Below are 5,268 nucleotides of genomic sequence, written 5' to 3'. Positions count from 1 at the left end.
AGAGTTTTACTCCTGGTGGCTAAAGGGGAGGGGTACTCCAGCTAGGGAACGTTTTGCTCAAGTGGGTGGAGAACAGGTGACACTCACGACGGAAGGGTGGACGTCCTAGGCCACCGTGGAATTTTCTTTCCAATGGATGGTGAGGCTTGGTCCGCACTGAGTTTTCCATAAACTGGATGGATGTTGAGGGGTAGGCCTGCACAGTTTTTCTCACAGTGGGCGATGGGCAGAGCCACATAGATTTACTCATTGTGTTTGAGAGACTTACCCACAGAGAGTGTTTATTCACAGCGATTGAAGGCAGACCCACACATGATTGACTCACAGTGGGCGAGAGGCAGGCCCGCACATAGCTTTACTCGTATGTGAGTCACATTTTACTATGTGAGGCCTCAGTACAAAGAATCCTGTTTTTCACTGTGTGTACTCTGGTACTTGTAATTCAGCATTTGCAATAAAGAAAAGAACAAACATTGATAAAAATCACCTTTAGGATCTATTGGCTCTGCCAAAGTTCTAGATTTGCTGTCCAGCATACCAGATGCAGTGCAGTATGGCTTTTAAAAGCAGAAAAAAAGGCACACGCAGCCAGCAGCGCCATTTCGTAGGCACACACACCAGGAATGTGCACGCCTACAAAATGAGGCAAACACCATCTTTCTGTTTGCTGATCCAAGTTAGATTGATAACAAAAACAAAAGCGTGGGAGGAGGGAAACTACACAATGGAGAGGCAAGCTGTCTTCTGATCATAGTAAATGCAGAAGGGGGAACTTAGAAGAGACACCCACAGGGAGCAGTGTGGATAGGTGAGGTGGAGTCAGGACACCTATGTTTCCACCTCAACGCATGGGGTGATCCTCTTCACTTGAAGTAGCTGCACTTTCCATCCTTAATTGGACGTGCTAAGAAACTGTAAGCATGCCAAAAGTACACTCATTCAAGGTTGTGAGGAAGAAAAACATAATGTGTGCTTTATTTGGTTTCTCGTTTTTCCCCCTAAATTAGATAATAACCTTGTTCCGGATTCTGCAGGAGTCACTTTTGTATGGGACTTGTCTGAGGCAGTGCCTTGCAGCTAAACAAGGCAAAGGTACATTTTCATTGTGTTCCCTCATACTCTGAACTGGATGACGTAGCAGTGGCATAGGGACATTTGTGACACTTTCTGGCCTTCCTGACTTTTTAAGCAACAGTATGTTGCATGCTGGGACTTAAAGTATGGCTTTGCCATTTCAAAAATCGGCTCAGGTCTCCCAAAATGCAAAATGTTGTTGACTGAAAAGCCTTGATTAGCAAATTTTCACACATGAGTGGGGGCCACTTAGTGTCTTCAATGGGAAAATACTGACGTAATTAAAACAAAAATCTCTCCCTTTCAGTAAAATGGCACTGACTTAGGAACAAAAACAATTGAAAGCGCTATAGGGCTTCTTTGGTAGAAGGAAGTGCATCATAAGCGTTGCCACAATAAAATACAGTATATTTTGCAGAATGATGACAAGTACCAGTAGAAACGAGCAGCAACCCCAAGTTGTTTAGAAGTGAAAGGTTGTTTGAGTCACAGCAAAAAGATTATCGAAGTACAGATCAGTTAAATAAATGCCTTTACACATATTCATAGAAAATACGTGTGCGATCTTTAATTCATATATGTAGCTATTTTAGTCAGCCTCCACTGCATTCAGACGTCAAGTTCATTGTACGATTATCTTATAAAATGGCCCTCGACTTCCTTCGTATTGTTGTGTAGGTGCAGCGAGCCTATGGGAAAAAAAACAGTAGACTGCTAGATTAGAAAAAAAAACACAGACAGACTGTAAACAAACACTAACAGCTCACTCGCGTGACAAGAAAAGAAACAACTCGAATTTTCATTTGCTAAAGAAGATAGCATTTTAACACAGCATTACAAAATGACACAGATACATTTCTTCGAATTAAAACCGGCCCCTCAGTTAATGCGCAGCCATTTTGTGCAGACAAGCAACGAGACCATTGAGCAGTATTTATTTATTTATAAAGGGGGGCGGGGTTGTAAAACTTGCATGTAGCCCTGCGCTTGTATCTGTATAAATGAAAGTGCCAGAGCTCCTTGGTTTGCCCCTGTCTGTGAGCAGCAAATGTTCAGGAAAGAGCGCGCGCGTCAGGAGGGCATGTGCGCCATTAGCACAGATTGGATTACGCAGTACTTACCCGGCCTCTCAGATGTCATACATCTCCGTTATGTATTCTTTAGGCACCAGGCCAATGGCCCCGTTCATCTCTCCGACCCACCAGCCGAACTTATTGTATTCATCCTAATTCAAAACAATAAGACGCATTAACCTTTGGTCGACTGGAGATAATGTCGTTTTGTGCAGAAGTGCTTCAGGCCCGGGCTTGCGTGCTTTCCCTCGCACTGCCTGGAGCCTGTTTACAGTGTGAGGGGCCTGGGGGTTTATACAGCACGCACTGCGTTTATTCGGAGGGGGGGTGGGGGGGGGGACAAACACTCTGGTTTTCTGGCACAATTAAGATGAATTCTACACGTACACGGGAGAGGGGTGCGAGGAAGACGCACAATAACTTGCCCACTCATATCTGCAGCTGGAGAAATTAATGCAAGGTCCTGCCTGGCCCTCTTGCGTTTCTGTTGTTTTACTACATTAGGGTGTCAAGCATTATCTCAAATTAGAACATGTGCACGTTAATGACAGTATTAAAACAACAGGTGTCTGTATTATATAACTGCAATTGACATTGTTCAGAAAAAATATCAGTGGACTAATACTAAATTTCTCGTTCATTTATTTCCTGACACTCTATTGATACTATGAGGTAAGATATGCAATATGGACTGAAAACAGTCGCCAGCGGTGCGATATGCTGCATACAGACATAGAATGGTCACTAGAACTAAGATGCACTGCATAGAGACCATTTATAATGTTCAAAAGAGACCGGCTGCTATAGATGTGATATACTGCACAGGAAGAAACAAGTAACTAGATGCAATTTACACTTTACACAAAGACCCCTGTTACTTCAGGTAGGAGATACTGCACAGGATTAGACCAGTTACTTGAGGTAGGAGATAATTTACAATAAGAGACCAGTTACTTGAAGTAGGAGTTACTTCACAATAAGAGACCAGTTACTATAGTTAGGAGATACTGCACAGTAAACCAATTACTTGAGGTGGGAGACACTGCACAGTAAGGAACCAGTAACTTGAGGTAGGAGACACTGCACAGTAAGAGACCTATCACTTGAGGTAGGAGATACTGCACAGTAAGTAACCAGTTACTTGAAGTAGGAGATACTGCACAGTAAGAGACCTGTCACTTGAGGTAGGAGATACTGCACAGTAAGGAACCAGTAACTTAGGTAGGAGACACTGCACAGTAAGACACCTATCACTTGAGGTAGGAGATACTGCACAGTAAACCAATTACTTGAGGTAGGAGACACTGCACAGTAAGGAACCAGTTACTTGAGGTAGGAGATACTGCACAGTAAACCAATTACTTGAGGTAGGAGACACTGCACAGTAAGGAACCAGTTACTTGAGGTAGGAGATACTGCACAGTAAACCAATTACTTGAGGTAGGAGACACTGCACAGTAAGGAACTAGTAACTTGAGGTAGGAGACACTGCACAGTAAGAGACCTGTCACTTGAGGTAGGAGATACTGCACAGTAAGTAACCAGTTACTTGAGGTAGGAGACACTGCACAGTAAGGAACCAGTTACTTGAGGTAGGAGACACTGCACAGTAAGAGACCTGTCACTTGAGGTAGGAGATACTGCACAGTAAACCAATTACTTGAGGTAGGAGACACTGCACAGTAAGGAACCAGTTACTTGAGGTAGGAGATACTGCACAGTAAGTAACCAGTTACTTGAGGTAGAGATACTGCACAGTAAGGAGCCAGTTACTTGAGGCAGGAGATACTGCACAGTAAGAGACCTATCACTTGAGGTAGAAACACTGCACAGTAAGGAACCAGTTACTTGAGGTAGGAGACACTGCACAGTAAGGAACCAGTTACTTGAGGTGGGAGATACTGCACAGTAAGAGACCTATCACTTGAGGTAGGAGATACTGCACAGTAAACCAATTACTTGAGGTAGGAGACACTGCACAGTAAGGAACCAGTTACTTGAGGTAGAGATACTGCACAGTAAGGAGCCAGTTACATGAAGTATGATATCCTGCACACAGAGAGACAGGTCATTACATGCAAGATTCACTTTTCAGAAACAAACCAGTTACTTCTGATGGAATGTAGGGATAGATACCACTTGGAAGAATAAAGAAAAGTATGGGAACTGTGATAACTGTGATCCTGAGTAAGGGGGCAGGTCAGAGATTGTGGGACAGGGTCTAAAAAGAACAAAATATTCTCTGTTTTGTTGCTCTTTCACCTACAGGTAAATGCATACATAATATAATGACCTTGACTGTAGACCCTAGCACATTAGCAGGTCTATAGGTGATCAACACTCCATTGCAAACAGACATAGGGAGCATTATTTCCAGATCCCTCTGATAGTTTCAATCTCATCATTGACCACTGGGATCACATTAAATACATTGACAATACTTGATTTTAGTGTCACACTTTTGCCAATCTTCTCACCTACTGGACATACCACTCTCTGTCCAGCTGTGCTCATCAGGCATTTTACAAAATAACTCCTGTAAAGTGCCCTTGCAGGGCCCACCGGCGCAGAGCATAGCCCGATGATGAAGCATGTCACCTGCGGGTGAGAGCAATTGTTCCTAAAAGCATATGCTTCCAAGAGTACCCGCTAACAGCTAGAGATAGATTCTCTGACTTAGCTTACAGAACAGTATGTCTCTCAACAGAACAGCATACTTAGGTTTATTTTTTTAAATACACAACTTGCAAATGATAAATAAATGCAACTTAAATCAATCTGTGAGAAATTCATTTTTCTGGTAGGAAAGCTCAGTTGGTAAATGCAATCACTTCAGTTGGCTGTTGGTGTAACACGTCGGTCACTGATTTGAATCCTGGTTAGTGCACTTGCGAAAAAGTGACATGTATTTATAGTGCTAAGCGGTCCAAGAGGTGATTGAAAGCATTGTGAATATATGTCATTATTTAAACAAACATATTGCTCATAGTTTAAGGTTGAAGACACTGTAAATAGGCTGTTGCAAAATGTACAAAAAGTTTGTTTAAATGTTAACGGCACTTCCAGGAGGTATTTTTGGGGGAAGAAACTGCTGTGCCTATTTTAAACCTTTTTTTTATAG

General features: G+C 42.7%; 1 long non-coding RNA gene across 1 annotated transcript; it reads right to left on the bottom strand.

The window, feature by feature from the left end:
• Positions 1-1,533: 1,533 nt before the first annotated feature.
• On the bottom strand, positions 1,534-3,025 carry LOC147664960 (uncharacterized). The gene is made up of 2 exons (XR_015305076.1): positions 2,196-3,025; positions 1,534-1,763 (listed from the first exon to the last, which is right to left on the bottom strand). It is a non-coding gene; the product is annotated as an uncharacterized LOC147664960 (long non-coding RNA).
• Positions 3,026-5,268: the final 2,243 nt, after the last annotated feature.

This window comes from Lissotriton vulgaris, unplaced genomic scaffold (genome assembly GCF_964263255.1).
Source record: "Lissotriton vulgaris unplaced genomic scaffold, aLisVul1.2 SCAFFOLD_2821, whole genome shotgun sequence".
Classification (NCBI taxonomy): domain Eukaryota; kingdom Metazoa; phylum Chordata; class Amphibia; order Caudata; family Salamandridae; genus Lissotriton; species Lissotriton vulgaris.
The sequence above is the reverse complement of the archived record's forward strand: the minus strand, read 5'-3'. Positions and strand labels throughout refer to the sequence as shown.